General features: G+C 49.6%; 1 protein-coding gene across 3 annotated transcripts in view; it reads right to left on the reverse strand.

Moving 5' to 3' along the window:
- RNF152 (ring finger protein 152) overlaps positions 1–10,033 on the reverse strand; it is a 63,633-nt gene extending 53,600 nt beyond the window's left edge. The window contains exon 1 of one of the 3 annotated variants that reach the window (XM_087819139.1): positions 9,906–10,033. The gene's annotated coding sequence lies outside the window, so the exon portion shown is untranslated. Of the gene's footprint in view, positions 1–8,647; positions 8,795–9,901 lie in introns of those variants that run through there. The other 2 variants (XM_087819140.1, XM_016223526.2) reach the window with 2 other exon arrangements.
- Positions 10,034–11,049: the final 1,016 nt, after the last annotated feature.

Below are 11,049 nucleotides of genomic sequence, written 5' to 3' on the forward strand. Positions count from 1 at the left end.
TCACGGTCCCCACTATGCTCATGCTCATAACATGGGCACGTTCCAAAAGCATCCTACCTGCAAAAGGGCAAGGCAACTTATCTGCTAGCACCGTGTGGTTCCACCAAGAAGAAAAAAAATAGTCAAGAAGAGCACAGTTCATACATAAATACACTCAAGACATCAGTGCAACGAGAAACTCAGAGCAGGTCTAGGTTCATGCATTTTCCAGTCAACTCTCGAAGGGCTCAGACTGAAATCCTATAAGTACCAATCCAGCCTGAACTAGAACTCAGCTCTTGAAATTATTTCTGAAGAACAAATTGATTCCACCATTCCTTCAACGAGTATTTGAGCGCCTGCTATGTACCAAGCCCTGTGCCACAACCCTACCAAGCACAGCAAATACCACTGTTTAACTGTAATTTCTTAAAGATCCCATTAACTCTATGTTTAAATTGTATAGTCTAGCTTTCCTGCCTTTATTAAACAGCTCTCTTCTTTAAAATAATAAAAATCCTATTCCAAAAGGCAGATTCATAAGTAAAGGGAAAGACTATTAAGAGTGAGATCACTCACATACAGCCAGCGCTGCCTTCTACGTCACTCGCACTTGGCAAGTGCGACTGCAGGTCTCCACCTGTCTATCCTGCCTGCCGGCGCCTGCCTCTTCTCTAAGGGTGGCTGTGCCTCTAACCATGTAAAACGTACACAAAGCCAGATTCCAGGTTCCGAACAATCACAGAAAAGGCGAGGACCCCTAAGTAGGGTGACCAGCCTACCCTGGTTCTCCTGGGATTGTGCTGGTTTTAAAATGGAAAGTGCCTCCACTCAGGTATCCTCTTAGTCCTGGACAAACTGAGTCCAGACCCTAGGTTCCCTACAGGAGGTCCTTGGCTTGCACACAGGAGAAAACAACGTGGTGCCCTTTGGCTGTGGGCTGTCTTAAAAGTGGCTCTCTCTGGCTTCCTCCTGAGAAGGCCTATCATTTTCAACTCTGGGCCATTTAAACAAAGCTTTACAAAGGCTCTCCAGTGACAATGACACAAAAGGAATCCTCATAAAGGCCAAAGGATGTCGTTATTTGGATGTGGTTATCTCCCTGGCTAGTTTAAGAGCTTCTTCCGTTCAGACCATGACAATTCATCTGAGATTCCAGAGACCAGCACAATGGCTGGTGGGTGGTAGACGGTGAATACATAGACGTCAGTCACACCTGCCATTTATGTAGTGTGTGTGACAACGTTGTACGTGAATGCTCTCACTCTTACAGTAACTCAAGAGGTAGGTAGATTGTTCCCCATTTTATAGATGAAGAAACAAAGGCTCAGTCAGACCTCCTTCACTCAAGGTCATTATGGAAGAGCTCACATCTGAAACCAAACTCATCTCACTTCAAAATGTTTTTAGAAGCCCTGGCAGGTAGTTCATTTAGTTAGAGCATTGTCCCAATACGCCAAGGTTGTGGGTTCAATCCCGAGTGAGGGCACATATAAGAATCAACCAAAGAATGCATACATAAGTGGAACAACAAATCGATGTTTCTGTCTCTCTCCCTCTCCTCTTTCTCTTTCTTTCCCTCTCTCTCTCCCCCTCCCCCCTCTAAAAAAATCAACAAAATGTTTTTAACCACTCAGCTGAATTAGGATCAATAAGGTGGGCATATATGGTAAGGGATCAAGAATTGAGAGAGAAAAGTATCAGACGCATTTCTTTTATTCTCTGCCCTTTTAGCTTTGCCATTGCCTAAAAAGCAGAAAACCAAATTAACTATGAGTTAAGTTCACATATTAAGTTACAGCAAGGCTTTAGTTAGAACTGTGCAGAATCAGGCCTGGCAAACAGAAGGCTCTCAATATTTAAATAAATTTAATAAATACAGTTGTGTACTTAAGTCACCGATGTTCAGTGTTTCAAATGCTATTTTACCCACCACCACAGGTGAATAGATGGATTCTCAAGTGTTAGTGGGGAGCAGGGATGGACTGGCAGGTAGTTACCTTAGTTAAAAATGGCTCTCTACCTGCATGGTTGAATTAGCTATTACCTAAAATGACAGTAATCCTTATATCTCAGGCAACAAGGGGGCAAATTCTCTCAACAAAGTACAGAGATCTATCCAGTGCTCTCCAACCACTTTTAAGCTCATATTAGCCTGCAAGGAAGCAATTTGCAAACCTACCCTAGAGCAATAGGACTGCAAAAGAAAATCACACTAAATACTTTGTTTTGGGGACATTTATCTTAGTTCCATTCACTATTTGTCAAGCTGAGAACATTTTAATGTTAATGTATTCCTGGCCATTTTCTCCAAGCAGCTGAACACATTTCCTCTTTCATAATAACACTATCCATAATGATCGAGCATCCCGGGTGTTAAAGAAGAGCTTCTATTATGTGGGTGAATATGCCAAAGTAGTGAGGTAAACCAGATGTCTATCACAAACTCTGGCCACAAGTTAATTAGGAAGAAAGATGTGGTAGCCAGTGTTGGGCAACTGTTACCCACGGGTGTCAAACCCAAACAGCACACAGTCTGCTCCTCGAGACTGTGGGGTAACCTGGTGGGGTGCAAAGTTCCAATGCTGCTGGCCATATGTCACCAAGGAGAGAGTGGTTTGGTGGTTGTTGTTTCGGAAGAAGCAGGCTAATTGAAGTTGAAAAACAGACTGCCAATAACAATTCATTTTGTTAGAATGATGATCCTCAGTGAGACTGGTAGCCTCCCAACCATTGGTATGCACGCTGTAGCCTGGCAGCTCTAATTTGATTCAATTTCTAATCATTATTAATGCAAGTAGGCAGAGCTGTTAAAAATAAGTCTCTCTTTAAGTCCCTTTAAATCTACAGACCAAAAGTATCTATAATTCCTTTATCACAGCAGGTCAAAATCATTTCTGTGTTGTGAACGGTTATTTACTGAGCCCTTACTTTGTACAAACATTGGGGGGGGGTACAAATAGGGTCAAACTTCATCCCGTCTTTATCTTTAAGGATCCTGCAAAGGAACTGAGATCTGCTGGTCCTGATCTGCACATCTGCCAACTCAAAGGCCCCTTGGATAGAACTGTACCACTCACCCTCTCCCCCAACTGAGCAATGACTGGAAGTCCTGTTCTCATTGGGACTCTTGTGATACGTGGCTTGATGACAAAAGACACCCTGAGACATTTTTTCAATACTCTTCCCTTTAGCTTGAGTGGGTTTGTTCTTTGCAATTAAACAGAAACAAAAAGGCACATCAATCTTAGGTGGTGATACAAGACAATCTATGATAAGTGCCCTCTGTAGAATGAATGAAAGAATGTGGGATGAAATGAAAAAATGGAGGCAATTTTGCCAAAGAACTTTGAAGGAGTGAAGGACTGCTAGGGTCTAAAGTGATAGTTAACTTTTTTAAACAAGTTAAGAGGGGAGTGTACCTTTAAAGATGGAGTATAGGGAGAGGACACCATAGGCCACAGAATGTTCCAAAATTAAGAAAGAGGCTATGCAAGGCGTTTTTGTGGAACAGTGGGTTAATCAACCCAGCTAATGGGGCGGTTTGAAGTCAGGCAGAGTGAAAGTCAAAGTTGGAAAGGAAGTCTGGAGGTTAAGCTGGGGATAACTTTAAAAGAAAGAATATGAACTTCTTCCCTCCTCCAAAAAAAAAAAAAAAAAGCCACAGAAGCCACTTAAAGTTAAGCAAGGGAATGAAAAATTAAAACAGTCTACCATCCTAAGGGTTAGGGTACTTTGTAATATGAATTGGTGGTGGGAAAGCCAGGAGTAAGGGTACCCACTCTAATAGCCCACAGTCAGCTAGGTTGTGGCTATAGGGATGGAAATTAAAGGAAATGTGGGGACTGTCACTAGGGAGGGAGAGGTAACCTGTTTATAAATAGAATACCAATATTAATAATATGCTTCCTATTTCCACAGTATCTGTCAAAGCTTTTACCAAAATCTCATCAATTCTTATAGAAGTTCAGTGAGGAGTGTATCCAGTGTGATTATCTGGATTTATAAATGGGAACTAAGCCAGAAAAGTTGCATTTCCTTGGTAGGTAGGAGTAAGATGGGGGTAGAGGAGCAGAAAGAGAAAAGAGAATCACAGAAAGCACAGAACAGCATCTGCGATTCCGCATCAAGACTTTGCCCCATGGGGCCCATCAGCATTTCACCCTTTTTGCATGAAGGTCTGATACCCCAGGAAATGCCTCTGACGTTAGAGTTTTATCATGCAGAACTTTGGCAATGAGCTTAATCTATGCAGGAATTAACAAATCAAGTGGCGAATAAAGCATCTTTCCCCTCTCACCCCCTCCACTCCCAGCAGAGCACAAGCAGTCCCCCACAACTCCACAAGGGATGTCCCCCCAGCCTCCACAGCCACACAGGGTCTAGGCCAGGAAATCCCAGGCTGAGAACCACCCAAGGACACGCGAGCCGCATATGACGCGAGGCCTTCCTCTTTAAATCTTCCAAGGACAGTAAGTTAACCAGAAGCAGAAAATCCTTCAACATAGAACAAGTGCTTATTTTATCCAAACCGTGATTCCAACCATTGAGGCTGACCCCTGGAACACACCGTGCAGCTCCCGAAGCCTCGGGAAGGAGCAGGAAAGCCAACGCCTTCCTCCTTTCCTGCGTCCCGACCTGCGTGGGGCAGCGCCGGGCCGCATTCACTCCACAAGTGTCCTCTACCTGGAGGCCCGCTTCGTTAGGAAATTAAAGTGATGGGCGTCAGAGGCCAAACAAAGTACAGAAATGTATTTTGGAGCTTCCCAAATATATTCCAAGACTAGTCCCTCAGGGCTTCATTTTCCCTCTCAGTCTGTGTCTCGCTCTCAGCCCAACCCTGCGCTGGTTCCTGGAGGGCAAGGCTATCCCTGGTTCCCCTGCTGGTTTCCTGGCTGCTCATCTCCCACTTCAGAACCTTCTTGGATGCAATCTTTTGTCACTCAAGGGACGCTGGACCAGAGGGCAGCCTCTGCATTCTTAGGCCAACACATGTCCCCTAGGCACTGTGACTCGGGGGCTAACAGTTCACCATGTCACCCGTCTATGGAGACCTGTCTTTATAAAGAGGACTTCTAATCCATGCATGTACTTATTACAACATGAACAAAGGTATTTGAGTGGCCAGCACTTCCCACAGCAAAATCTCTCTACAAGCCACTAACTGCTTGATCCACAACTCTTTACAATGCCTATATCACAGCACCCAACTTTTTGCAAGGAGAGTGTGGCAAGGAAGCCCTTAAAGCTTACCACCAGTCCAGCCAGTGTGGCTCAGTAGTTGAGTGTGGACCCATGCACCAAGAGGTTGCCATTTCAATGCCCAGTCAGGGCACATGCCTAGGTTACAAGCTCAATTCCCAGTAAGGGGCATGCAAGAGGCAGCCAATCGATGCTGATGTTTCTGTTTCTCTCATTGATGTTTCTATCTCTCTCCGTCTCCCTCACTCTCTAAAATCAATAAAAACATAATAAAATAAAATAAAAACTTAACACCATCATAGTCACCATGGTTGCTGATGAAAGTATGAATGCCCCAGAACTCTCTGGGTGTTCTATTAGTCCTGTGACCAAAGAAAGCTCGCACCCAAATTGCTCCTAGTAAACATCAATGTAACAAGAGTGTGACCCAAGGTCACCTTACACACATCCCCGCCCACTCTAGGTCCTATCTGTTGCCCTACAGTCTTTGCTGGGTGAGGCTCCCTCCTGGGTGACAGTAGGCCCTTTGCCACTTTTTCTACCCTGAGCTGTTCCAAACAAACTCAGGAAGTCTTAGATAAGCGGCAGATGGTGAGGGAGAGAAAGTCTGTAGGTACCACCTCTGTTACATAATGCTAAGCACTGAACCTCCCAGAACCAGCCTTGGAAATATCTCTTGGCCTAGCACTTCAGAATAAACTACTCAAAATATGCAGAAAGAGATAAAATTATAATTTTTTACTTGATGACCATTGTGCAGTCATATGAGGTTGGGGTAGAACTAAATTCATTAAGATATGCATCATTCATTCATTCATTCATTCAGTTGATACTGGTGCAATGCCCAGTACTTTCGAAGCACTGAGCAAGGCCCAGTAGGTACACACTTTATAACCCTGTCTAGGCCACATCACTTGTGGAAGCCACAAATGCCACTCACTTACCTCCTGTTCTCCCTTTTCAGTACAAAAAATACTGAACTGTGGCTAAACGGGGTCACAGGACTAGTCCTGGCCGAAACAATGTAAGTCACTTCTGGGTCAGATCATGGCATGAGAACAAGATCCTTTAGAGTCCTTTCCAACGCTGCAGTACACCTGAGATCAAACCAACATCAGTTTGGGTCCCTGAGTAACTGCAACGAGCAGGACCCACCTGCTGACGGCACTGGACACACAGCAGAGGAAAGAAACTGGACTCAGCCACTGAGATTGGGAGGTTATCTGTTACTGCAGCATAACTTAACCTATCTTGCTGATACATTACTGTTTCAAAAAGAGCAAAACCTGCAAAGCCCTTTGCCCCCACTTCTGTTTTCTAAATCCGATTCTTCAGAAAAGCAGAATTTGTTTCAAAATTCAAGTGCAGCAAGGACTGAATAAAACCTTGAAATACAGAGGGTGCTGACAGGATAGGCAGATTCAGACAACCCTGAAGGAGCAAAGAATGAAAGCAGAATGACCTTTCAACAATAGTGAAATCTAACCAGTCGTGAAATTCAGCGGAAGAGTTTAAAGGCTGTGAAGAAAAGGTCACCTTCTAACAACAGGCCCAGTCACTCATCAAGTAGTGAGCTCCCCAATGAAAGAGGCATTCAAGTAAAGGCTGAAAGATCACATGCCCCCTCCTCAGAAGTCCAATACCACTATTCCTCTCTCTCTAGCTGCCATTGAACTTAGCTAGAATCTCCCACGTCATCATTTCTCCATTACCTTGTAAGCTCCCTGAAGGTGGCTCATTTTTATGTCTCTTCACCCCACCCTCACCCCTTGGCCCTTATCACAAGGCCCATTATCTATTAGGTGCTAGATAAACATCTGCTGAATGAATTAAATGAATGTTGTAGAAAGAGCTCTGGAGGCAAAGGTTGGTCTAATAACCTCTAGGGCTGCCCCAAACACTCTACTGCAGACATCTGGGGGTGGGGGAGCCTCCACCTCAATATATATATAGAACATCAATACAACATTTTATTATGATTTATCCCTGCACACAATTTAAAACCACAGTGAAACCTAACACTGCACTATGACCATCTTTGTTCCTGGACGTGCATTTACATGTGCAGGCAGCTGTTTTCCCATGTGAAATTGTGTGTGTGAGGTATTTATTTTTTCTGTTAAAAAAAAACACACACACCACACCCTTTGTTTCTATTGCATTGTTACACTCCCTATAACCCCATCACGTGGTTTTTCTTCTTGAAGGAACACAGCACACACCCTGCATTATTGCTGACATAAAAACTGTCAAAATACCTCAATCCTAACAGCATTACAAACCTGATCTTCCTACAGCCTTGGCCTTTGTTTCAGCTGGGACTGGATAACTCACCCACTTCTCCCAGGGATTCCTGCATGCTTTGAGTAGAAAGATAAATGCCACTTTCACCTGTATTTTTTTAAAGTCACCTTTCAAAACAAAACTACCCCGGAGGTGAATGACAAATCTTTCAAGTTTTATTTTATTTTTTAAGGGATTTGGGGGGAAATGGTGAAGAGAGAACCTGCCACAGAGGCCATGCTGCTGCTACTGCTGCAGAGCAAGTGAGAACACCAGTAACCAGTAGCCTTTGGTCCTCAGCAACCCCTCCTTCCTACAAGACAAACCCCGAGCCCATGTCCATAACCATTCTTACCCCCTGCTACTTGTGCAGGTTGCCAGGACTCTGCCCTCTAGGAGACAATGCCAAGGTGTCCTAATACATCTGAAGGTTATGTTTTCAGTGAGCTCTATCAAGATAACCCCAGATCTGGTTAGGTTGACGGCAAAACAGAACTATCCTTGGAAAGAAAAGAACAGGCCAGAGTTTTTGGAAAAGAACCAACAACCTAAAGATAAAATGCAGACTGAGAGCCTAATGGTTCACAGCTTTATAAATGGAAACTTAACTAAAGCTCTGTTTTCTGTTCTTTCTGCTCCCCCCAACAGCCCTCCCTTCCACCTCCCAGTAACTTACAGCTGGCACACTGATCTCGCAAACACTATTTACAAGGAAGGGATGGCAGAGACACATTATTTCATAAGAAAGTCACTACATCTGACCAGTGCCCTAGTTGAGCACTGGTCAAATTTGTAATCAGCCTTACGATGATTACCTTTTCAACAAAGGCTATCCCACTGAGGCCAAAATATATTACTACAGATAAGAAAGCAGGCACAGATCCAAACCCCACATTCAGATACCACTGACGATGTATTGACTGTATCAAAATTCTCATCGAAAGAAACCAGGTGGAATGTATACAACCCCAAACGCACCCTGCGCCTTGCCCTCAATGACTTCTTCAAAAGGCAGGTTTAAAGTCACCGGCGATTTCTTTCCAGCAGCCCCCACTCATCCTCCTGGCTGATAGGAATGGAACCGTGCGGTGCAGAAACCACCCGATCGGCCCCGTGCAAACACTGTTGGCCCAAATGACCCAGAGAGACACCCCAGGCGGCTACCCAGATTATTGGGGGTTACCTGGATGTGTCACGGAGTCCCTTTCACCCCCTTCCGCGTAATGACATCAAGTGGAAACGGTACGCGTTTGGGAGGCAAGAGGCTGCCTAGCAGGAAGCGCAGTTGGGTCTGAGCTTTGTTCAGCCTGCAGTGCAATACATGCAGTAAGGGTTAGGTACGCGCAGCGCGCACAGCCGGCCCAGCGCCCTCGGCCGCCGGCGGTGCGGCGGGCGCGCTGGCGAGGTGGGGGAGGGCGGCTAGGGGGCGGGACGCTCCCTAATTGTCTCCACGGGGTAAATAACCACCTCCCCCCACTCCTCTGCAGTCTCCCCCGCCCCCAAGTCCTCCTCCGGTGGTAGCGCTTCGGCTAGCAACTGTAATCCCTCCCTCCGGAAAGAAATACGAGAAAGCGGGGAATAACATCTTGGGGCAAACACACGCTAGCAGAATATCCTGGGTAAGGCCGGTTACACGGGAATGCGGGGCGCGCGGCCACCCGCCCAGCCAGGCACGCCAGCGCCGCGTTCGCGAGCATCCTTTCCTTCACGCTGCCTGCCGCCTCATCAAGTCACTGTCACCGTTTCTGCCGATTTCTCTACTCTTCCCAAAACCAAGCCACACTCCCCCCCGCCCACCCCCACCCTAAGCGGGATCGGGGGGCGCCGCTTCTGGAGCAGCGTCCCACGAGTCCAGCCTGCTTTGTCCTGCCGCTGCCCTTCCAGGAGCACAAAAGACCCCCCAACATCTGGCCCGCTACTGCGCCCCCCTCCTCCCCCGAGGGGCCGCGGGGCCGCAGAGTGGCGCGCAAGGGCAACTTCTGCGGGTGGGGAAGGCGCTCAACAGGGGCTCCCGAGAGGACCTACTCGGGTGTGTGCAGGGTGGGGGCGCGCGCGGCGCAAGGAAGAGACAGCTCCCTGGGACCAGAGCTCCAGGGGGCATCCGAGGACTCGGCTGGAGCCGCCGACAGCGCCATTCCCCACCCCGCCCCTTTCCCCAGCCCCAGCCGACAGCCCAACTCCGCCAGCGCTCCAGACAAACGCTCCCCGCGCCCGGGGGCCTCCCCCCGTGCCCCGCGCTCCCCTCCCCGGAACCCCTGCGGCCCCGCCACCTCCATCCACCGACCGAAAGGCACCCCTCAAAACACCAGGCGGCGGCTCTGCTTTCCCGCTTCCCGGCTCGGGGCGAGACCGCCTGGGGGGCGCAGACATCCGAGCGCGCCCCGCTCACCGCCCCCGACCCAGGAGGGGCAGAGCAGAGGAACAAACCGAAACTCACCGACCTCTCGCGGCGGCGGGCTCCGGCGCTCCCTACAAAGGCGGCGGCGGCAGCATTGCCGGCAGTCCCGGCGCGCCCGCCACCCGCTCCGCCAGACGCGCGGCGCTGGAGCCGGGCGAGCGCGGGGAGCGCGGGTGCGCGGGGAGCGCGGCGTCGGCGGCCCCAGCCCCTGCCCCGCCCTCGGGGAGGCGCCCCACCTGCCCCACGGCCCCGGCGCCCCCGGCCGGCCCGACGCGGCAGCCAGCGCTCGGCGGCGAGCGGGAGCCTTCGGTGTCACCGCCCAGACTAAGGCACCGGAGCGCTTGGGGGCGGGAGGCCGCGCTCCGCTCCCCGCGGCACCGCCCCTCCCCGGCCGCTCCACCTCCTCCCGCCGCCCCCCCCACACACACACCCCTCCTTGTCCTGGACCTCTGTCTGTCGGGGACGTCCGTCTGTCGGTCTGGAATCGCGAACCACCTCCCGGGTGAGGAGCTGCCCACCTTCCCTCGTGCCCTCCCGCGGCCTTGCCCCCAAGGGCACAACCTCGGCTGCACCTCGACGTTGCCTTTTCCGCGCGAGCAAAGGGGACCTCAGCAGAAATCAGGTGTGAAAGGAGGCCGAGCCCCGCCGACAGAGGGCGGGGCGGCGGCGGGGGGGGCCAGGCCGGCGGGAGCCAGTCTGCGGCTCTGGACGCGGGGACCGCGCGAGGGAGGAGCTGAGACCGTCGCGTTAACACAAACTGCCCGGAGCCGCGTCACCACAGGTGCTTTCTGGCTGACCCCTAAAGTTCCCGCAGTCCAGCCAGGGCGGGTCCTGCATTCGTGGACGGAAGGCCCGATGCATCCCCTCCACCTGGCTCCCGCGGATGGGGTCCGGGGAGCAGGGAGGTGCAGGTCCTGAGGGCTCTGTGACAGCTCGCACCCCCCGACCTCGGGCCCACCCTAATCTCCACCCTGGAACCGAACTCCTACGGTAGGGACGTGCTTAGAATGCCTGGTTCCCCCAAGAAAGCCTACAGGCATCTTCATTGGCTTCTGGCGTCACCTGCTAAATAGGAGAGTGGAGGAGGGAGGTCACTGGTCCCTGGCGCCTTTTAAAAGGGTTTCTATGCAGAATGAAGACCCAGAACTCTATTCTATGACTGGGAAAGTGAAGCCTTCCAACAGCAC

This window comes from Miniopterus natalensis, chromosome 7 (assembly GCF_054644295.1).
Source record: "Miniopterus natalensis isolate mMinNat1 chromosome 7, mMinNat1.hap1, whole genome shotgun sequence".
Classification (NCBI taxonomy): Eukaryota; Metazoa; Chordata; class Mammalia; order Chiroptera; family Miniopteridae; genus Miniopterus; species Miniopterus natalensis.